The sequence below is a fragment of the Euprymna scolopes genome, chromosome 39, assembly GCF_053919585.1.
Source record: "Euprymna scolopes isolate OS-2025 chromosome 39, ASM5391958v1, whole genome shotgun sequence".
NCBI lineage: Eukaryota > Metazoa > Mollusca > Cephalopoda > Sepiida > Sepiolidae > Euprymna > Euprymna scolopes.
Genome location: NC_136520.1, coordinates 75,729,957 through 75,755,363, shown reverse-complemented (window position 1 = coordinate 75,755,363; position 25,407 = coordinate 75,729,957).

Sequence of the window (25,407 nt, the reverse complement as noted above, 5' to 3'; positions counted from 1 at the left end):
AGAGCTGTAATTTGCCACATAAACCGTAGAGATATAAATCATTGCACATGCAAAATTTCAGCGAGATAAGACAACTGGAAGTGGGTCAGGGGCATTACTTATTGCACGCCTCTCGTAAACACAAAATTGTTTCCATATATATTTATGTATGCGTATATATTTTTGTTAAACAAATCTATCTATCTATATATCTATAAAAGTGAACGAGTCTGTGAACCTGTCTGTGTTTGTGTCTGTGTACATTTCCCTACGCAATAACTCTGTCAATTTTTAGTCTACCAACTCGAAATTTGATATACAAGGTACTGAAATTTAGGAAAATATATGTGATCGGTTTTCGGCCAGAAATTTGGCTGTTAAGGGGTCAAAGTTCAACGATTTGACTTTTGAGAACTCTACCAAACTCCTCCGACAATTTTCGGTCTACACACTTGAAATTTTAGATATAGGTTCCTTGGACATGGATCAAACTTAATAACTTAGAGACCTAAACGATAAATGTTAAGGGGTCAGAATAGGGTTCAAAGTTTAAAGAAATGACCTTTTTCTTTTCTTTTTTTTTATTTTTTTTTTGCTCAGCATACACATCACATCCGAGCAAGGCCGGGCACCCATGCTAGTATATCTAGAAAAGTGAAAGTGACTGTCTGTGTGTCTGTCTGTGTATATTTCCCTACACAATAACTCCGTTAATTTTCAGTCTACAGACTCGAAATTTTATATACAGGGTAGTGAGATTTGGAAAAATATTTTTGATCGGTTTTCGGTCAGAAATTTTGCTGTTAAAGGGTCTAAGTTCAACGATTTGTCGTTTGAGAACTCTATCAAATTCCTCTGCCAATTTTGGGTCTAAACACTTGAAATTTTAGATATAGATCCCTTGGACATGGATCTAACTTAATAATTTAATTTGAGTCCAAAAGATTAAATATTAAAGGGTCATAATAGGGTTCAAAGTTTAAAAAAATGACCTCTGCGGTCTCTACCAAATTACTCAGACAGTTTGTTGTCTAAACATTTGAAACTTTACATAAAGGTTACTCAGAGATAGGGCAAGTTTTTCCATCGTTTTGGGTCGGAAATTTTAGCTATAAATATATAAATCTATGTACGTATGTTTGCATGTCTGTCTTAAACTTTCGGCAGAGGCGACGGATTTTCACAAGATCAGTATCGTTTTGAAGCTCGCACCTTCAGACAAATCAAATGAGGTATAGTTGGTTTAAACAGTTACATTAAATTTAGCTTAAATTTGCAGTTTTGGAAAAAAATTACAATTGCGGACTTTCTTTTTTGCCTGCGCTGTATGTTATCATTAGTTAAATAATATCTGTTTCTCTCCCTTTAGCATATATACACTTAAAATAATTCACCCTCTCGTCATACACCATTTTGAACTGTTTTCACTTTTGACTTTGAAAATGCCCGTGTCTCCTTTATTTTTAAAGTCATGGCGTAAGAAAAACGAAAAATAAATGCAACTTTTAATTTTCGGATTTTGTATATATTTGCTTTTATGTCTTTATTTTCTTTTGAAAGTGCTTTATGTTCACATGAGTCACGGGTGAAAATTCAAGAATTGACATAATAGTTATGTAACGTGATCGACCTGGGAAAATTGAGACCCTCTGAGACCTGAGAAAGACCGGGTAAATATGCTAAAATTGTTTAAATTAATCCCGGACAACAGAGGATATCGAAAATACTTGAATTAAATATATATATTTTATTACTTGAAAAGCCAGAGATATATTTTGTTGTTTAAAAATCCAATAACAGGAAACGTCAGAGTTATGCAGAAACGAGATTGTACTCGTTGGCCTGGAGAACACCTTCAGACTATGGCTTTCTGAATGACAAGGATTGACCTCGAGGGTCATGTGAACGGATGTCATTTTTGGTCCCAGATTACAAAACTGGTAATATTGGTGAAGTGCACGCACGCAAATGTATCTGGGGTTTCCCCAGATACGTAGCTGGCTCTGATTGGTTGAATAGAACTACAGCACTCCGACCAGTCCCGGAATATAAAAACAAGCGCCCAGTTTGTTTGTTTTTAGACATATTGGAGAGAGATTGCGTGGAATCTCGAGATAATAACACCGCTCCTAACGCCTGACCAGAGCCCCCTCTCCATTTCGTCTGAGTGCAATCTATGAAGAAGGGAGATTTGTGAATTTTAAAATGTGCTAAGAACTGTAGATGTATATATCTGTAAAAAGATTGTATTTTTTGTGAAATTAATTTTTAGAAGAATATCATTTTTATTGTTTGTCTTTTCTTTCTGGCGTATGCAAGCTTCGCGGTTTGCTTTCAGGAGAATTGGACACAGAGGCGCTTAGAATTTCATGTGGCGAGCTCCTAGTCGATTGGACATCACGAGCCACAGTTTCGAAGAAGACCAGAGGTCAGTTGTTTGACTTCACCATGGGAGTTCGGCTACAGTTACATGAATGATTTTGCGCTACGAAACAGGTGCTGTCAAAAATTGTGCATGTCAGTATAGTTAAGGAAATAAACGGTAAGATTGTCAATATCTTGAAATTTGGAATATATATAGACTTTTGTCATCTATTTGTTATATGCTCTGCAGTTACATCGAGCTTCATAAATTAAATGATTGGCACAAATAAAAAGTTGAAATATAATTTTCGCTCTTAGACAAGGTCCAAAAGAGAGTCTCCAACCTGATAGGTCCTGAACTGTCATCTAAGCTTCAGCCTCTGTCCCACCGACGAAATGTTGCATCCCTCTGCCTGTTCTACAAGTATTTTAATGGTGAATGCCCTGACGAACTGCACGCATTTGTGCCTCCATGACGTAAATAACCCCGACAAACCCGACAAGCAGCAAAATTTAACCCGTTCACAGTTAAGATCGCTAGATGTAAGAGAGCCTTCTACTCCAGTAGTTTCTTCCTCCAGAGCCGCTAGACTTTGGAATTCCTTTCCGGGTCCCTGCTTCCCCAACTGTACTGACATGCAGAAGTTCAAGTGTAACGTGAACCGACATCTTGCTGCCAAACTCCCTACATAGTACCCCAGTAGCTTATGTCCCTGATACTATACCCCTACATCAAAGTGGCGATGTGCCCTGTTTGGGGTGAAAATGTAATAATTTTTTTTTAATTAAATAACCATATGTCCATATATATATATATATATATATATATATATATATATATATATATATATTGTGTGTGTGTGTATGTCCCATTCTTCCAAACAATGGCTCTGAGACTTGAAAACGGTCTAGATATAAAAGATTTAGCAAGATTATCTTCTCAATTGTTGGCTGCCTTAGACATTATTTCTGAGTTCCTGTTTATAAATTCTTCGATTTAAAAATGTTATTGTTATTAAATTTAAAGGATTTTTTCTTTCTTGCTACGAATTTACAATGGCTTCCATGTTTTCAGAAGAACAAAAGAAAAACTCATTCTTGGTTTTAATCCATTTGTTTGGATTTCCTTTGTCTTTTATGTTCGATTTTGCTTATTCCCATCTTTTTGATGGCATTCCATTTTTTGGGTCTACTCTTCTTTTGAGAATCGTATTTACCTGAAATTTCTCCATCGTTTTTGTTTTATCCAAAACTTTCTCCGTATTTTCATCTTTACTTATAAAACGAACCAAACTTTCCGAGTTGTTTTATGCGTCCACGCATCTTAATGGGGTCTTCTGTCGGTCAGCCGACCGACTGGTCGATCACATTACGATTTTCTCTCTAGGGTTATTTAAAAAGTTTTGTGTGTGTGTGAGTGTGTGTGTGTGTGCGCGCACGCGCGTGTGTATGTGTATGTGTGTGTCCATCTGGAAGGGAATGAGCTGGGTAGAAGAGAAAGAGAAACGGGTAGAGAAAGATAAAGATACGGACAGAGAGTGTATAGGAGGTAGAAGTTTTAATAGAAATAGATTACTTAAACAAATGAGAGAATTAAAAATATCGTTTCCAAAATCAGAAAATACGCGCGATTTCTTTCGATTTCGATATCCACAATATTTCTGCTTTTTGCGATTCCAATTAACTTCCCCAACACAAGTAACAGATTACAAAATTAAGAATACTATCCAAAGGTTAAAAACTACACGATAATGTTTTAGATGGATATATTATGACCCAGAATATAGCAATTCTTCCCTCTTTGTCAGAAACATTGTTCATGGAAAGAGTAAATAAAAATATTTTTTTACAAAGGAGACACCACTTATCAAGGACCTTAGGCCACTAGAGGATAAGGGCTAATGAGTGTACACTAGTCAATTGGACAATATCGTAAAAATCGTTAGTAGTGCAAATTTGGTAAATTGGATTCCTTCAAGAGAAAGGTTATCAAGAACTTGTTTACGTTGGATTGCAAGACGACCATATTGTAGTCAGTTGGAAATCAGGGAAACAGAAAAGAGTTCACAGATGTTCAGTTCTAAGAAAGAAACTTTGTTCATGGAATCTACGTTTAGGTGTAGGCACAGATAAAGAGTGTAGGCAATTATTGATAGTGGTTTCAGCTAGACGAGTGTTTTTTGTGAAAGTTTGGCGAAGAGGACCATAGATTGGTGCTTAGACTAACACTCGAATTTAGTTCTATATAAAAGAACTAAAACGCTGGCGAGAATTTTTTTTTACGATTACTGTTAATGGAAGTTGCATTTGCTTGGGGAGATTTGCTGTGTTTAGAAACGTCCTCGGAACGGCAACCAACTTCCTGGATATTAAAATCGGCGAAACGATGGACACATCGACGATAGAAACATGAACGGATCGTGATGGCGTCGGCTATATTCGGCTGGCGCCTCTTGTCCTTGAGTCTTCATTGCGTTCTTAATTGCAACTATTTTTCATGAGAAGGACCGCTTCTCTATTGCTGAAAATTAACGCAGCCAACATTTTCATCAAAATATAATTATTGTATTTAACATTAGAGAAACATATTTAGTTAAGATCTGTTAATACCCGATGCGTGCCACTAATGGCGTCGCAGCTAGACTACTATGCGTCCGTCGCGTTCGGAGTGTCAGCCTCAACCGTTTAAAACAATGCAATTATAATTAAATTCTCTCTTTCTTCTTGAAAGAGATAGAAAGGGAGTTAAAGAGAGAAATATGGAAAGAGAGAGACAGAGAGGGAGAGAGGGAGAGAGAGAGAAGTATACGTTTTAACGGACATGTTTTGTTTGTCAAATTCAGAGGTCAGCATGCAAGGCTGACCTTTCACAGTGCACCTAATTACGTTAACAGCTGTCAATCGTCGTCTGTCAAGTGTAAACCTTTAAAAATATGCACTTATTGAGATGTGTGTGTTTGCTTCCTCACTACAGAACTAGTTGTGCACAAGGTTTATTAAAGTAAAAGCCTCAGCTCCCCAAAAATCGAACTACTTCATTGAGCCACACTTGAAGCTCAGCCGAGCATCGTAGAGATACTGATAGGATATATACAGACTAGCAACGTCTTTTCTGTAAAGCAGAGAAAAAGTCTACCCCCTCTCCACTAGATTTTGAAGTCGATTCTTTACTCTGTACAAGCCCTTATACCCACCCCCGACGTAAATACCATCGAAAAACCTCACACGAAGCAAAATCCCACCTCTACACAGTAGAAATCCCCAGTTGCCAGAAAGCCTTCTACTCTAATATTTTCTTTCGTATGGACTGCTATATTTTTAATTCCCTTCTGGGCACCTGCTTTCCTAGCTGTACTGACATGCAGAAGTTTGAGTGTAATGTAAACAGGCATCTTGCTGCTCAACTCCCTACAGAGTATCCCTACAAATTATGTTACAAATATTGCCCCCCCCCTTACATTAAAGTCGCACTGTGCCTTGTTTGAAGTGAAAATATAATAATAAAAAAAAACATTTGTTGATCATCATTCAATCCCGGGCAACGTCGGGCCACCATGCTTGTTTTAGATATAAGGATCAATTAATTAGAACAGGATGTTGAATGCGGTTGCTTTTCGAGGTTTCCAAAAGAAAAATATCAGATGTTATTTCAATTTGCACCTGTTACCTAAGCTACCTTTTATTTTATTTTATTTATTTATTGCCTAATTTATTTATTTGTTACCTAAGCTGATACTAAAACACATTCAAGTTTTTAAAAGGATCTTGAACTGATCCTTCGGAATAATTTATTTATTTATTTTATTTTATTTATTTATTTATTTATTGCGCGGGTTTTCTTTAAAAAAATACATTATCTTGTATCAAAAGGTGCGGGCAGTAGAAAGAACGGTAATGCAGTATAACTATAAGAGAAAAAGGAAAGAGGCACAAACAGAGAAAGAGAGAGAGAGAGGGGGGGATAAGGAGTAGATAGAGATAATGAAGAGGATAAGAAAAGTCAGAACTAAAGAGAGATATGACAGAGTGAAGATCTTAAAAGGTAGGAGTAGAAAGGAGGAAGGACAAAGAGAGAAGTTATACAAAGAAAATGGCAGTTGAGGAGGACGAGATGGTGGAGCGAATCGATGAAAAGTCGGATGACAAGAAGAAAGGAAAAAGCATCTTATTTTATCTGGTTATAAACAAATATCTGGTTACTGAATCGATTATTTAAATTTTAAAATTATTTGGTTTTGGAAATTACCATGTTTTACATCCCGCTGTGTAGTTCTTTTACATCACACACACACACACACATACATACACACATGCGCACACACACACACATGCGCACACATACACACACATGCACACACATGCAAACACACACACATGCACACACATGCGCACACATACACACACACATGTACACACACACACATGCGCACACACACACATACATGCGCACACATACACACACACATGCACACACACACATGCGCACACATACACACACGCACACACAAACATATATACACGTAGTCTAAAGTGGAGCCTCCTATTTAAACGCGAAACGTTTAAGAACTACGAAGGCGGGATTGGTATACTTACAACAAGCGACCTTTCGTGTTCCAGAATATATTTTTTTCTACATAGTCATCAACATTCTCAATGCACTTTTGCGTGGAATATCCGTTTCTGATATACGTTCATGACTGGGTTTACCGTCAATATCTGCAACAGATTGCTGTCATACCGTCAAAATCTGCAACAGATTGCTGAAACTTTCAGGTCATGAAAGCATAAGTTCAGCTATCATAGCAGTGCAATTTGTAAATAATATAAATTTACTAATGAAGGGAAATCAACAATTTAAGTTTACCAACATTTACGAAAATACAAGTTTACTAATTAAAGGAAATAAATGATATAAGTTTATTAATTAAGTTTACTAATGAAAGGAAATAAATTAAAACAGTTCTAAGTTTAATTAAGGGACATAAATAATATAAGTTTACTAATTAAGCAAAGTTTACAAATGAAGAGAAATTAATAATATACGTTTACTAATTTAGGGAAATAAATAAAATAAGTTTACTAATTTAGCAAAAGAAATAATTTAGGTTTACTAATTAAGGTAAAAAATTATAAAATATTACTAATAAAGGAAAAGAAATAATTTAAGTCTACTAATTAAAGAAAAAATTATTTAAATTTACTAATTAAAAAAAACTTTTTTACTAATTATGGAAAATAAATAATATAATTATTGTTTGTCTGTATGGACAAGAACCAATATGTTATACGTTTTGGAATTTGAAAGAATAAACAAAAGAACCAGGAATGCCGCCTTGGCGAGTTGAGTGTTAAAATACTCGAACAAAATAGGTTTAAAAAATAACAGATCGAAAACGTGATTCAAAGTCGTGCGTTAAAAGATGTTGAATTACGTCATTGCATGTGAATTATGCCTCCTAAAATTTTTGGAAAATATCACAAGAAACAAATTTATCGAATATGTATTAATTGATATTATATATCTATTGTTAAAAATTCACAAAAATCATAGTCAAATGTCAATAAATATTATATAAAAGGAAATGTGTATGTGTATCTGTGTGTGAGAGATAAAGAGAGTTCCCTATGGACATCGAAAACGGCTGGGCCGATTTTTATGAAATTTCAGAGGAAGGTACTTTATATGCCTGACAGTGTTCGTAGATAAGTTTTGTATCGGAATGTCTTCGATAATTATCGATAATCGATAATAGAAAAAATACTATAAAAAAAGAAACAGGCGAATTTGACCAAAGTTAACACCTTACACAGCCTAACATCATACATGCATTTGAGAAGTTTTATTGCCACACTAGCCGAACATATAAAATCAACAGTAGCTTCTTTGACATTACATGGGCGGTTCGAAATGATGTTTCTATTTAAAGCGTTTTCATTTTAAACTTTAATCCAAGCCTTTATCACCGCACAAGTCCAGGCATATAAAAGCAACAGTACATTCTTTGAAATAAATGTTTCTGTTTAGAGCATGATTGAAGCATAGTACTATACTTTTACATTTAAAACCTTCATTCAAGCTATTACAGTAGAACCCCGGGATACGACATTAAAAATTAGTAACAAAATACAGTGCTCTATATAATACACATGTATATAATCAAATAACATTATAAATAACACTTTAAGGCGAGGGAAAATACCGTAACCAGTGGCTGGAAAAAAACATCGTATCTCACATCGTAGCCTGAAAAAAAAACATGTCCTACTGTATCTATCAACCTATACTCCTATAAATTCGATTTTCTTTTGTGTGCATCGATATTCATATTAAACACCCTTTTTCTATTTATTTAAAAAGAAAATACAATGTTCTTATATCTTGGTTGTGGAATTGCATTCACTAGCAAACGATCTAGCTAATTTGCATATTCTTTTAAACATTCATTTTAACTTGAAAACGCCTGATGTATCTTATACCTCTATAAGGCAACCATTCGCCCATGTATGGAGTACTGTTGTCACATCTGGGCTGGTGCATCTGCTGCTTGTCTCTCGCTCCTGGACAGGGTTCAAAAGAGAGTCGCCAACCTGATAGGTTCTGAACTGTCATCTAGGCTTCAGCCTCTGTCCCATCGACGAGATGTTGCATCCCTCTGCCTGTTCTACAAATACTTTAATGGTGAATGCTCTGACGAACTGCAAACACTTGTACCTCTCCGACGTAACTACCCCCGACAAACCCGACAAGCTACTAAGTCTCATCCCTTTACAGTAGAGATCCCTAGGTGCAAATAAGCCTTTTACTCCAATAGTTTCTTCCCCAGAACTGCGGGTCTTTGGAACTCCCTTCCGGGATTCTGCTTTCCCAACTGCAATGATATGCAGAAGTTCAAGTGTAATGTTAACAAACATCTTTCTACTCATCTCCCTTCATAATGACCCCGCTAATTAAGTCCCTAATAGTAGCCCCCTGCTTCAAAGTGGCACTGTGCCTTGTTTGGGGTGAAAATTGAATTAAAAAAAATTAATTCCCTATTAGTTGCTTCGGTTTTCTTATGGGATGATCATCTTTAGTTAACTATTACCCGTAATTATATTCATGCAGATATTCTACATGATTTATACTTGCATAATATTTGCGAAAAAAGTTAATAGTAAATACAAAATTGTTTCCATATATATTTATATATCTATCTATATATCTATCAAAGTGAACGTGTATGTGAGTCTGTCTGTGTGTGCAATAACTCATTCAATTTTTAGTCTATAAACGCGAAATTGGATATACAGGGTACTGAGATTAAGGAAAATATATGTGATCGGTTTTCCGCCAGAAATTTGTCTGTTAAGGGGTCAAAGTTCAACGATTTGACCTTTGAGAACTCTACCAAACTCCCCCGACAATTTGGGGATTAAAAAATTGAAATTTTAGATATAGGTTCCTTGGACATGTATCTAACTTAATAATATGATTTAAGCCCAAAACAATAAATGTTAAGGGGTCATAATAGGGGTCAATGTTAAAAAAATTGACCGCTTTTTTATGCTCAACATATACCTCCAAACACCCGGGCAACACCGGGCTGAAATGCTAGTATATCTATAAACGTGAACGTGTCTGTGTGTCTGTGTACATTTCCCTACGCAATAACTCTGTCAATTTTCAGTTTACAGACTCGAAATTTGATATACAGTGTACTGAGATTTGGGGAAATCTTTGTGATCGATTTTCGGCCAGAAATGTTGCTGTTAACGGGTTAAAGTTCAACAATTTAGTTTTTAAGAACTCTACCAAACTCCTCCGACAATTTTTGGTCTAAACACTTGAGATGTTAGATATACGTTTCTTGGACATGGATCTAACTTTATAACTCGATGTGAGCCCCAAACACTAAATGTTAAGGGGTCACAATAGGGGTCAAAGTTTTTAAAAAATTGACCGCAATTGACTGAAATGCTAGTATATATATATTGATCCTTTAGAACACGAAAACCTTAGGAGATATATACAGACTTCAAACTGAACATTAAATCCACATGGTTAGATTGTTCTCGTCCCACCAGCCATGACCAGGTGGAAAAAGTTAGGTACGTATATTTTTAGTCTTATTTGATGCCGTCTGTAGTAAATGGCTCCGGAGATAAAACCAAATGTTCATTTTTGGTCGAAATGTTGTAAGTCCGAATAATTCAAAGACTGCAAATCACAATCATCTTTTAATTTGGTTTTCGATTTGATGGAATTCTACATTTTAGATGGGGGCCGATTTTTATATTACTGTTGTTCTCGTCTTGTCTGTTAGAACAATTACATTGAGAGCATTGCCAGGACCGCTGCGAAAAAGGTAGGTTCTCTCTACCGTGCTAGAAAGCTACTAACGCCCGAAAGTATCCTGTATCTCTATTAGGCCACCATTCGCCCATGTATGGAGTATTGTTGTCACATTTGGGCTGGTGCATCTGCCACTAGTTTCTCACTCCTAGACTAGGTTCAAAAGAGAATCGCCAACCTAATAGGACCTGAACTGTCATCCAAGCTTCAGCCTCTGTCCCATCGACGAGATATTGCAACGCTCTGTCTGTTCTACAAGTACTTTAACGGTGAATGCTCCGAAGAACTGCAAGCACTTGTACCCTTTCGACGTAAATACCCCAGAAAAATACGACAAGCAGCAAAACCCCACCTTTTCACAGTTGAGATCCCTAGATGTAAGAGAGCCTTCTACTCCAGTAGTTTCTTCCCCAGAACCGCAACACTTTGGAATTCCCTTCCGGGTCCCGGTTTCCCCAACTGTACTGACATGCAGAAGTTCAAGTGTAACATGAACTGACATCTTACTACCCAACTCCCTACATAGTAACCCTGTAGCGTTTGTCCCTGATAGTAGCCCCCGGCATCAAAGTGACAATGTGCCTTGTTTGGGATGAAAATAATTTTATAAAATAAAGAAAAAATTTGTGCAACGTTTCGGTAAGCGAACCGAACATAGATATCAACAGTATATGAGAAGCTCCTCCGCTCTAATTATAAAAATAACCAAAAATTGGACAACATCTTTCTTTAAAATTTCAACGGTCGAAGGGAGATAATCCTCACTCAAACTTTATATGAATTTTTTTCACACATACGAAACCTCGGCGAAAACAAACAAACAAACAAACAAAACAACTCCAAGAGTACGAAACCATCTACGCAGCCAGTAACCGTTCTCCTTTCTTTTCTAAGATGGCGACCAACATGCCTGACGAAGGTTGGAGGCTACAACGACCAAAACGTTGCATAAATTAACAATATCATATTTTCATCATATTTTATTATGGCGAAGGGAAAAAGAGTTGTGATCCCATCTTGTTTACTAAAATAAAGAAAATCTCTGAATTATGTGCGATATTTACTATAATCAATGGCATACCAAAGGGGGTGTGACAGGGACGATATGTGCCAGGGCGGCATTTTGATAGGATAAAAATAGAAAATAGAATAATTAAAATAATAAAAACAAACAAAAAATCTGAAATTTTATATCAAAATAAGTTTTTAGAGTCGAAAATGTTTAGCCATTTTCGGCTAATCGTCCAAAAAATTCGCAAATCTTTAGCCATTTTCGGCTAATCGTCCAAAAAATTCACAAATCATTAGCCATTTTACTTTAGTAAAAAAAAAAATCTATAGCTATTTTCAGCTTCAAAAATCGTCAAAAGTCGCACATATTTAGCCATTTTCTGCTAAAATCTTAAACCATTTTCGGCTAAAATCGTCCAAAGAATCGTAAATCCTCTCTCTCCTCCTTTGCATGCACTCACCCATAGGATCATTTTTCAATGGCTTGTGTAACAAGAATTTATCATAAATAACTTTGAAAAGCGATCTCACATTGAAAATCATACCCCCCCACCAAAAAAAAAAAAAAATGGCGGGACGCACCAGGAAGCGGCATTTGAAAGGGGTTGAAATAGAAAAAAGTAAAATAATAAAAAAAACTAACAAAAAATTAGAAATTTTATACCAAAATGAGTTTTTAAGGCCGTAGTGTTTTTTGTTTTTTTGTGTCATGTGTGTAATACTGTTTTTAAATGATAAATGGTGATTCCTGTGTCAAAAAAAAAATCACACGAGCACCCCGAATGTCAAAAATAGTTGCTACGTTTCTGACCATAATCAATGGTCGATAAACTGTTCATTCGATTATTCCGAAATTCGAGACGAAGGGGAAGAAGCGATAAATACAAATATCAGGAGGAAAGGACAGAAATTCTGGTAAGATTCTTTGAGAATGAGAATATGAACCTAATAGTTATCGACGACTCACAAACAATAAATCGATAAATCCTCTGGAGGAAATGGTCGTTAAAATCCCTAAGTTACATAGTAACACGTACACTGCAACTCCAAATGGCGATTCATAGCGTAATATTCTAATTTTCGTTGAACTTTTCAAAACATAACTGATACGCATTGGAACTTATCCTTGAATTAATGGGTCTACATAATCTGATTTTTCTCAAGTTTACAAGGACCTTATCCCATCTGAATTACAGCTTATACTTCAATCTTTGCTAACAATTCGATCTTTAACCCAGCGCATCTATTTCTAGACTTTGCTGGTCATTTCTTAATTGGTTTCCACATGGAAAATATTTCCAGCTTATATATTCACATAATCTATATCTATAAAAGTGAACGTGACTTTGTGTGTGTGTGTGTGTGTGTGTGTGTGTGTGTGTGTGTGTGTGTGTGTGTGTGTGCGTGTGTGTACATTTTCCAACGCAATAACTCTGTCAATTTTAATCTACAGACTCAAAATTTGATATGCAAGGTATTGAGATTTGGGAAAATATTTGTAATCCGTTTTCGGCCAGAAATTTAACTGTTAAGGGGTCAAAGATCAACGATTTGACCTATGAGAATTCTACCAAACTCTTCCGACAATTTTGGGTCTAAACACTTGAAATTTTAGATATAGGTTCCTTGTACATGGATCTTACTTAATAACTTAATTTTATCCCAAACAATAAATGTTAGGGTGTCATAATAGGGGTCAAAGTTTAAAAAATTGACCTTTTTTTTTTTTTTGCTCAACATACACCTCCAAACACCCGGGCAACGCCGGGCTGAAATGCTAGTATTTTCTAAAAAACATTTCTCTCACATTTTGCTGTTTTCGAATTATGTGCTGACCATCAACATTATAGGCAGCCTATTACTGTTTATTTTGGTAACAGTTTTTCCTTTGAAGATAAGTGGCATTCTTTGAAACTCTGTAGACTAAGGAAATTTTTATCTTGTATCTCGTGTGTTGAAGAATAAACGTTGCAAATTCTAACTTACTTTACATTGATTTAAACAAATTTTAGTTTTTCCCATTTCATACCAGTACTCTATACCGAATATTGAGCATATTTCTATATTTAGAATTATTCTGTAAATATTAATTTTAACATCAATATTTATGTATCGACTTGGATTTCAATAAAAAAATATTTATTCATTAAAATTAAATTCGATATTTCGATTCATAACAGAATCTTTATTAGAAAATATAGTTTTATTCTTTTTTTACGTACCATGGCGGTGGTAATCAATACATCAATCAATCATATATTATTTAATTGGAATTCATTGAGATGAGTATTATTTATTAATTTTATTGCGGATTGTTATCCTCATCATTTCTTAGTTGTTTCATGGCGTTTCGGCCAACTATGACCTCCCTCAGGTAGTAACTACAGAAGGCAGTAATTGCAGTGATATTTATTTGCTTCCCCACTGAGCAAATTCGGCACAAGGCCGTTTTTTAATGTGGAGATGGAGGGAGGGGGAAGGGGGTACCAGCTCCCGAGAGGTGGGAAATGGGAGCTGGATTAGAAACTGTTGGTATGAAGGGTTGCCCCTTCAGTGACCAAGGTCAGATATGTGGGGTTACCCCCACATATGGTCTTTGCTAGTCATAGCTGGTCTTTGCTAGTCATAGCTTTGCAGTATCTGTTCCGACAGATACTACACTTTGATCTTGTCGTCCAGACCCCCGAGGGGGTTGTTGGGCAGTAAGGCAGTAATTGCAGTGAATGCAGTCAGGAGATTCAGAGTTCCTATCCGTCGCGGTTACCACCTGACGAAGGCCAGAGGAATAGTTGGCTGAAACGTCCTGAAACATCTAAGGAAATATGAGGATAATAGTCCGCAATGAATAAATTAATAAATAATACTCATCTCAATAATGAATTCCAATTAAATAATATATATACCATTCGGTACGGATCCGACCATGGCAGATCAGATAAAAAATAAACATGAATTTATAAGACCAAAAACTTCAACCTTGGTAGCCATTCGGAGTCCGTGGCGCAGTGGATAGAGACGTTGAATCTCTACGGTTCCAGGTGAAAATTGTCTGAAGATAGCGGTTTCAATTCTAACCAAAGTCAAAACGTAGTGAGATGACAACAACTACGGAAGGCAGTAATTGCGGTGGATGCAGTCAGGAGATTCATAGTTCCTATCCGTCGAGGTTACCACCTGACGAAGGCCAGAGGAATAGTTGGCCGAAACGTCGTGAAATAACTAAGAAAAGATGAGGATAATAGTCCGCAATAAATAAAATAAATCAATCAATGAGTGTTTTACGACTCAATGAGTAACCCCTCCCTGAACTTTAGCCATCTATTTCTGTCCCGATTAGCTGCTGCCATGTGAGACCCATGTGTTGTATCAGGTCGTCCATCTCGTTCTTGGTCTTTTATGTTCATGAGGTGTCCATTTTGTTGGCCTGATGGGCCATCTGTTGTCATGTTGTCGGGCTACGTGCCCTTCCCATCTGTGTTTGGATATTTTGATGGCAGTATTGATGTCAATAACTCTTGTTTGTTGGCGAATACAGATGTTTGTTTTTCTCTCTTGTAGAGTGATGTTTAACATTATCCTCTCCACCTTCCTTTGTGCTACTGTCAAGATTTCACTTTGGCGAGTTGTCCGGGCCCATGTTTCACTACTGTAGATCATCACAGGTAGTACGTATTCATTGAAGATCTTCCCTTTGACTGACATATTGACATATTTGCTTTTCGGCTTCTCATAATATTCTCCCCTTTCCCAAAAGCTGCCCATCCCTATACTATTCTTCTCTTTATCTAAGGGAGAATATCTCCATCTTTCGTAATTTTCTTTCCCAAGCAGATGTAGCTTTCAACTTCCTTAATGGTGTTTCCATCAACAATTATTAGCGACTTGGCAGCGTGCTGGTTCGACATCACCTTGGTCTTCCCAAGATGCTCTTCGAATGGATGTCGTTTAGAATGTCATTTCGTTTCGGAGGAGAGCGTGCTACCAGTACTATATTGGTTCTCAACGGCAGTGAGCAGTGGATCAAACTATAGAGTTGAAAGCCTTTCCGTAATCCACAAAAGCAAAGCACAATGGGATTGTGTATGCATTGGTTTTCTCTTGCAGTTGACTGACAGTTTTCATATGGTCGATGGAGTGACCTGCTCCGAAACCTGCTTGTTCTCGTGGTTGATGAGTGTCCAGTATTCCTAGCATACGTCTTAGCAAGACTTGAGAGAATACCTTGTATGTCACAAGCAGAAGGTTGATTGTCCGATCGTTCTTAATATCTGCAGTGTCTCCTTTCTTATGAATGATGACAACTGATGCATTCTTCCCTTTATCTGAAACTTTTTTACTGGAGAGGCACTTATTAAACAGTCTTGTAAACATCTCAACAATGGGTTCACCATTGCTCTGTAGTACTTCTGCAGTAACACCATTCTTTCCTGCAGCCTTGCCTGACTTCAGTCGCTTAAGAGCTGCATTCACTTTCGATAGGACGATGGTGGAGGATGTTCCTAATATTTGTTCAATGCATGAAAAGTTGGGTGGTGTCCTGGTTGTCTGGTTGCATAGAGGTTAACATAGCACTCCTTGCACCTTGAAACAATTCCGTCTAGGTCATGTTGGTAATGTTTTTCTTCAAATGTTGGTAAAATATCAAGTTTAAATGTCTGATATAGTAAAAAAAACGCTGGTCGAACGTATTTGTCTTAAGTAATAAATGATTAAATGGCTGCTGGTATGGAATGCAAAAATTAAAGAACAAACAAATGTACAATGTCTTTTTCTTTTTCAATATCAGACATTTAAATCTTACACTTCACCAACATCGGAAGGAAAACGTGTCAAGCATTACCAACTTTATGATACGTAAAAAAACTGTATTTTATGATGTAGATTCTATGTCCACGATAGTAGCCCCCCGACTTCAACGTGCCACTGTGCATTGTTTGGGGTGAAAATTGAAAAAAAAACGAAAGAAATTAAAATCATCCACATATACTACTGTTTAGCTGTATCACAGCTCATCAGTGCGGCTAGACAAGCAACTACCTCAAGCCGGGTTTGAAACGACCTCTCTCTCTCTCTCTCTCTCTCTCTCTATATATATATATATATATATATATATATATATCACTGATGAGCTGTCAAACAGCGAAACAGTACTGTATTCGGATGACTATAATGCTCCTCATCTTGAGTTGAGCATATTGAGAAGTGATACAGGAATTACCATTAGCGTATGAAGCGATGCTCTTTGGGTAAAAAAAACTTAAGCTTAGATATTTCGGACAGTGTTAAAACATCGTTAATCCACGACTCGCACAGCCGATTAGCGTAATGATTAGAAGCCGTGATTGTCGTACAGGCGGTCGGGTTTCAATGCTGGCTTGAGGTAGTTGCCTATCTAGCCGCACTGATGAGCTGTGAAACAGCGTAACAGTACTGTATGTGGATGACTATATATATATGTGTGTGTGCGTGTGTGTGTGTGCAAGTGTATATATATATATATATATGTATATATATATGCATAAGTATGTTTATATCGTATATACACATACACACATATTTTTTATGCATTTAATGAATTATTATAGATAAATAATTACCTACAGACACGTACTTTGTTGAACAAACTGAAGAAATTTATGGAGGTATAAGATGGTGAATACGCGTGAAAAGTTTTCTAGCTTGGCAGAGGAAGCCTACATTTTATGGGAAACATTTGAGGACAGACCAACTCCCCCTGACACTGAAGCCCTTCCGGAAGGTCATGGCACTGGAATTGCTCCTGACATGTCGTCTAATGACACTATCTGCCTTGGGGCTCCGTCAGACACTTCGGATGGGCCAACAACTGAATCCCTGACAGATGAAGGACTAGCACCGGAAAAACGTGTTCATTCAGAGATTGACTCTGATGCGGAACGGCCTGCTCCTCTGAAAAGGAAACATTTCGGAGCGAGGTATTTTAGAGCTCACAGACAGGCTCGCACTGAAGAGCCTTCCTGTTTGAGTACTCCAACCCCGAATCATTGTCTGCCGAGGCGGCCACTGCGAGATTGTAAGGAGTCTGGATATTTAAGGGACTTTCTTTCCTATAAGTGAGGAATTTGGTGAGGGAGAATGTTTTGAATATCGATTCTGTCCTCATTGATAATCCAAGCTATAAAAAGCTTGTCAAGTAGACGAGTAGTAAGATTCTTAATTGAATAAAAGATTGATAGACGGAATATCTTGTCCGGTTTTCTTACATATGATTAGGCGTAAAAAAATGTCGCCATCTCCTTGTTCACGTAGGAGAAAAAGTTTGTAAGTGGTTTTCTCGTTGTAACGAGAAAGAAAGACAGACAAATATCTGGAGGCAATGTTACTGCGGTCCTTATACGATTCTAAATGCTTTATTTGGTGGACAGGAAGTTTCAAGATACGCATGCGCGAGATCTCTAAAACTTTAGTTTTTTACATTTCTGTAGTCACGACATCGACTAGAAAAGAAGAAAAAGAAGGTTTACCCATTTTTAAACATTAATACAAGGATATTTATCTTGCGATTCGGTCGTTGGTCTCTTAATTAAAATAAACGACACCTCATTGATGGTGTCTTTATTTCTTTTCATTTGCTTTTTTTTCTTTGTTTTTGTTTTTGTTTTCTATCTTGGGGAGTGTTGACAAAGAACTCTATTCGCGAGATTCACGCGAGATTGCTTTATCGAGGAGACTTATTGACAATGAAACAACAAAGAAATTGAACCAGTCGATTAATTAATTTCTCGGATAAATTGTAGGGCAAGGTCGCCGTTATCATCGCGGAAGATTAAATGAAATATTTTTGTATCGAAGAAGAAAAAACATATAATTCCGTGCCATTTTGAAAGAAAAGTATATATATATATATATATATATATATATATATATTATTTTTAAAACAGTAATCTACGTACACGCGTGTTTCGAGGTTGTTACCTCTCGTCAGCATAGTTCAACTGTTTCTAGGGAATCGAACCTCAGACCATGTTTACCACAGTCCGGTGCCTTGTTGTATTATTGAGCATTCTGTCTATATATATTGTAGTATTGAGCATCCTCTATATATATATTGTAGTATTGAGCATCCTCTATATATATATTGTAGTATTGATCATCTTCTCCAAGAAAGTAAGAAAAATTTTAAAAAATAAAAACAGACGCTTTCTGTTGTTTTTAACAATGTCTGTCTAATAAATATATTATTCCTCGCGCAAAAGAGCTGGACACAAAATGTTTTAAATAACAATAATAGAATAACAATAACAAAGACTTTCGCTGGCGAGGACTACTTTTGACCGTAACCAGTTAGTCAGTCCTTTTGAAATTTTCATCTCTATTTTTCTCGTTATGTAGTGAATATTTGTTAATGAAACCTATATGAAATATGTTCCTTATTAAATTTTAAAGATTTTCTATTCTGAAAGAAGTTTAAAAACGTTTAATCTAAAAAAGTTATTTTAAAGTTTTTGTTAAAAACCTCAGATTTTCTCATTATTCAGATCTGTATTACAAAGAGGGCGTTGAAAAAAAATGAGTTGTGGTGCGAGGAGAAATACAAGCTGAAACAGAGAGAATATTCAGATCTGTAATAATACAAAGAGGGGGTTTTCAAAAATGAGTTGTGGTGTGAGGAAAAATGCAAACTGAAATAGAGAGAAGGAGAGTTTTAAAATATAATAAAAAGATAAGATACAAGTTAGAAAAGCAATTTGTTGCAATTTAAAAACATCTTTCATCTAGCAATTAATGATATAGATATAAAATTTTCAATGCTTTTTTTAAAGTGCAACAGAATGTACATTACATAAAATAAATCCTAGGTAATTTTTTTATTCAATTTGAATTAGATTTATATACCTTACTTTGTAAAATTTATAAAAGTCCACTTTGAAGATAAATAAATTTCAAATTGAATCTTGTACCTTTATTTTTAAAGCCTATAGTAAATACATTTTGTTTAACAAGTAAATACATTTTCTTTAACAATTTTCATGCCTTGGATGAAACGCTTTTCTAACTTATATATATATGGCAGACACGACAGGAAGACGAATGAACACATTTCTAAAGAAATGGCAGAAACACTAGAGGAAGACCTCCAATCTGTAGTGGAATGGGGACAAAAGTGGTTGGTCGCGTTCAATGCTGCCAACAATAAACTAGTTTCATTTAATAATTACAAGAAACCCTCTCTACCACCCATAGCAATGGCCAACAACTCTTTATCTGAGAGTCCATGTTTCAAACTCCTTGGCCTAACGTTCACAGGAAACATGAGTTGGAACAATTACATTGAAGGCATTGCCAGGGCCGCTGCAAGAAAGGTGGGCTCTCTCTACCGTGCTAGAAAACTACTAACACCCGAAAGTATCCTGTACCTCTATAAGGCCACCATTCGCCCATGTATGGAGTATTGCTGCCACATCTGGGCTGGTGCATCTGCTACTAGTCTCTCGCTCCTTGACAAGGTTCAAAAGAGAGTCGCAAACCTGATAGGCCCTGAACTGGCATCTAAGCTTCAGCCTCTGTCCCATCGACGAAATGTTGCATCCCTCTGCCTTTTCTACAAGTATTTTAGTGGTGAATGCTCTGACGAACTGCAATCACTTGTGCCCCCACGACGCGAGCACCCTCGACAAACCCGACAGGCTACTAGATCCCACCCCCACACTGTAGAGATCCCTAGATGTAAAAGATCTTTTTACTCCAATAGTTTCTTCCCCAGAACCGCAAGACTCTGGAATTCCATTCCAGGTCCCTGCTTCCCCAACAGTACTGACGTGCAGAAGTTCAAGTGTAACGTGAACCGACACCTTGCTGCCCAAATTCCTACATAGTACCCCAGTAGTTGTTGCCCCTGATAGTAGCCCCCTACACCAAAGTGGCAATTTGCCTTGTTTGGGGTGAAAATGTAATAAATATATATATATATATATATATATATATATATATATATATATATATATATATATATATTTATATATATATATATTAGGTTGGTGCAAAACTAATGTCGTTTTTGACGTCTGATAAGATAAAAAAGATTATTTTTGCACCTACCTAATATATACGTTTGTAAAAAAAAATAAACTTACTAGCAGGCTTCCCGACGTTGCCCGGTCATAAAATATACATATTTTAATCAATGCTTTGTTTATTTATTGTAAACAGAAATAAACGTAACATTACATCAAGTCTGTTGCAAAGGTCGTTGGAAAGATGGTGGGATCCTTCTCACTACTGATGCAATTCTCTATCTATATAAAAGCCAAGTACGTCCAAGGATGGAATACTGCTGCCATATCTGGGCAGGAGCTGCTAAAAACAGCATATCCTGCCTTGACAGAGTACAAAATAGACTTCGTGGCTTAGTGGGGGATGCCCTTTTCTCTACCCTGCAACCTCTCTCCCACAGAAGAGACGTTGCGAGCCTATCCTTGTTTTATCGTTATTTCCATGGCAGCTTCTCGTCCGAACTCCAATCTCTGGTCCCCCCTCGCCAATCTTTCACGAAAACCACCCGTCTAGCTCAATCCACTGTGAAAAATTTCGCCCACTCTTTATCTGTGCCTAAATCAAAACGTGGATTCCATGAACAAAGCTTCTTTCTTAGAACTGCACGCCTGTGGAACTCTGTTCCGTCTGCCTGCTTCCCACCTGACTACAACTTGGATGTCTTCTAGTCCAACGTTAACAAATTCCTAATGAACCGCCCCCTTAAGTAAACACTTCATCAAATCTCCACACTAACGTAATGTACTTGCAATAACCCTTATTCCTGAGTGGCTTCCGGGCCTTGATAAGTGGTGACCACTGTGTAAAAAAAAACGTTAAATTCCTAAAATGAAAAGAAATGAAAAACGGAAAGAAACTAAGACATGTGCAAGCGAGTGTTACGTTTTTGTAAAAAAAATCCGAGATAAGATCGAAACTAAAACCTAAAGAAAGGGAGTCAAGTGCGATAACAATTAGGCCAACTTGACACGATTTTAAAAAGTGTTTTAAAACCTATATATACTTTAAATAAGAAATCTATCATATGAACGATATCCGCATGCGCATTCGTGAAACAGTTGACAAAAAGCTTAAAGTTCCATGACATCCACGTACCAATTTTTTCAATTTTAACTCCTTAGAACTCATATATACTAGCGGCCCAAAATCTGGGACATTTTAGTTTTTGTTTTTTTTCAATTTCTCCAGAACATTCGGGGGGGGGGTTACAACTAAACTTACACACATTAAACATATCTCTTATGTTGATACACTGTATTAATTACACTTCATTATAAAGGATAGAAAAAAGTTATGAGCATTCAATTTTTTTTATTAGAATGGCAAAAACCGTGGGACAAAGAAAATAAATTTAAAAATAATAACATCGAAAGATCAAAATACCAAAATTGGTTGACACATATTTAATATCTAGTGAACAAGTCTTTATTTTCTATAACTGCAGCGCACCTTCTACTGCAAAATTGAATGAGATGGCGACATTCATAACATGAAACTTTCGCCCATTCTTTAAGTTTTAGCCACAAATCTTCAGTATTGATAGAGTTTCTTGCACTCACACGGTCCCCAAAGTAAAAATGGGGTTTAGGTCCGGACTTTGAGGAGGCCAATCCAAAACATCCACATCTTACTCGTTCAAAAATTCCATTACATGCTTAGCCTTGTGGCAGGGGCCGTTATCCTGCATGAAAATAGTTTTATCACACTCAGAATTTCGAAGTATTGGGATGACATGATTTCTCCACAAGTTCTTGTATATTGTTCCATTAACTCTGGTGTTTAGACGGGCCGGATCAGTCGTTCCTTCCCAAGAAATCATTCCAAACACCATTACGCTACACTCACCAAACTTAACCGTTTTCTTCGTGCATTTTTTACTAAATCTTTCGTCAGCAAACCTCCTTATAAATTTCTTCCCATCAGATCCATATACATTCAACTTACTTTCATCAGAAAACAATACATTTCACCACTGATCATCTGTCCACAACACATGCTCTTGAGCAAAGCTTATTCCGAGTTTCTTGTTTTTCTTGTTTATCAACGGTTTCTTAGCTGGTGATCTCGCAAACAGACCAATTTCATTCAGGTATCTTGATACTGTTTTACGAGACGCTTTGATGTCATGATAGGCATGTAGTTCACGAAAAATGCTGGCAGCTGAAATCCATCGTTCAGTGCCATCTTCTTAATCAATCGATCTTGTCTAGAAGTTATTCCAGGTCTGCCATTTTCTTCGGTGGTAGAATTTTCCCAGTAGTCTTGAAATCTTTATATACAACGGTACTTTTCAACAGCTTCAAGTCATCAGCTATCTTTCATATTGAATGGCTTTCCTATGAAGTTTACTAATTGATTTTTTGACGGACGCATCAATTTTAGGTGTCATAATGATTGTGGAACCGGCTGCAATGACTACAAAGTGACGTAATCGACTTATTCGTCATTTTCGTACTTAAAAAAGTGGAAAAACTGACTACAAAGTCCACAATGAATTATTTTCTTCGCTTTGTTCCACCGTTTTGGCCACTTTAATTTAAAAAAAAAATTAAATGCTCATAACTTTTTTCAATCCTTTATAATGAAGTGTAATTGATACAGTGTATCAACATAGATATATTAAATGTGTGTGAGTTTAGTTGCAATCCCCCCCCCCGAATGTTCTGGAGAAAATGAGAAAAAACTAAACTCTCCAAGATTTTTGGCCTTGATGGAGGGGAGACAAAAACTGCCTGCTATGGTTTCAAATGATCTGAAATAACAGAAAGAGGAGACTTGATTCCAAATATTTCTCCCTTATATCTTCCCTCTTTGATTTTCATACATAAAGTAAATTTCACAGTGTAAGGCTTATTTGGTACTGGTGATATTTATAATCGTACCCTATTTCCAAAAAAAGCGGAGAAATAACATATGAGACAAGCAGTCTAAAGCATTTATAGGAAAATGCCTTTTTAATGCAGCATGTATTTGAGCAAACCGCACACGCATCCATGCATACACCTTTTAACCAACGCATCAGTTGTCGCCCCTGTGGTAATCTCCACTTTCCCCAACAGGTGGTGCTTCCTTTTTCCTCTTCCGTTTTCTCTTTGTCTTCTTTCTCTTTCCACTCGAGACACGGAGCTGACAACACGTGTTTGCCTTCAATTCAATCATAAGGTTGCGTGTTTATATTACGTCGGGGTCACCAGTTTGTGTGGGGTGCAGTCGAGATTGGATTTGTGAAATTCACTAGCTGTTGCAATCAGAGTTTAGTAAGATGTATTCTAATTCCTGATATAGAATGCGGAATACTTGTCTCAAGGGAACTCAGAGAATATCTGAAAGAAACACTTTGTCAAGACAGTTCCTCACACTCCCTATAGCGCAGACCTTTCCCCCTGTGACTTTTGGCTATTTTCTTAAGCTCAAGAAAAATCTTAAAGGCCGCCCTTATGAGACGATTGAGAAGATGAATAAAGCTGTGTTGAGGGTCATTTACACGCTCCTTACCCTACACCTGGGCATTTTGGGAGTGCTTGTTTACCATACATGCTAGCATGATTGGACTGGGCCACTCCTGTCGGACAGGTTTGAGGGTACCGGTTTGACAGATGTGATTGTAATCAGAGTTTTTTTTTGTGTCTGTTTCGATTTACTCAAAACCGCACACACCTCGTCTTCTCATGTATCGTTCTCTTCTTCCTCTTCTACTTCTTGCTCTTTTTCTTCTTTTTTCTTTTTTCTTCTCAGTCGTCAGAAGCGTCGTCTTTTCTTGACTACGTTTTTCCTTCTCGCTTCTTGCTCACAGTGACCCGTTTTTATGCTAAGCTGAACTCTCGTGTGTGCGAGAGAACACGAGATTTTGCGTGATTACTTGGCAATATTAACCGGCCGCCGCCATCTTGCCATTTTTCTTTGGACGTACCCGCTTTGCAGAATGCACACCTCGAGCGTTTGTCAGGTAAGCCCGTCTGTTCGCAATTTTTTACACAGTGATGACACTTTAGAAAAATTATTTGCAATAAAATTATATTTTAAATTTAAGAAAATTCCACGTGGAGGTGTGAATACCTCAGACTGCTTTTAGACCATCTTACATGAATCGATCATTAGTTTTAAGTGGCATAATAGAGAAGCATGGAGCCTGTGAGAGATGATCAGAGGCGTGGGAGGAGTAAGGAAGTAAGAATACCAGAGTTGATTGGCCAAATAAAGAATTTCATGGATAAAAACCGTCCTATATTTATAGAAACAATAAGTGCACGGTTTGATGTCAGTGTGAGAACTGTACGCACAATTATTCGCAAGGAACTGATGAACAGACTATTTAATCAAAATGGGCATCAAGATAGTTCTTCACACTCTATATAGTCCATACCTTGCTTCCTGTGACTTTTGGTTATTCCTTAACCCCAAGAAACACCTTAAAGGCTATAATTTTGAAACGCTTGAGGAGATAAAAACAACCGTGACGAGGTTCACTTACACGCTCACAGGATTTTAATGAGGTTTCTCAGTAGTTGTGTAAAATAGTACGACAAGTGCATTGCAGCCGGATGAGAGTGCGTCGAAAGGGACTAGAGTTTCATGCGTTCGCTGACTGGAAAACTTATTGATGGCACGTCGTATATATATATATATATATATATATATATATATATATATATATATATATATATATATATATATACATATATATATAT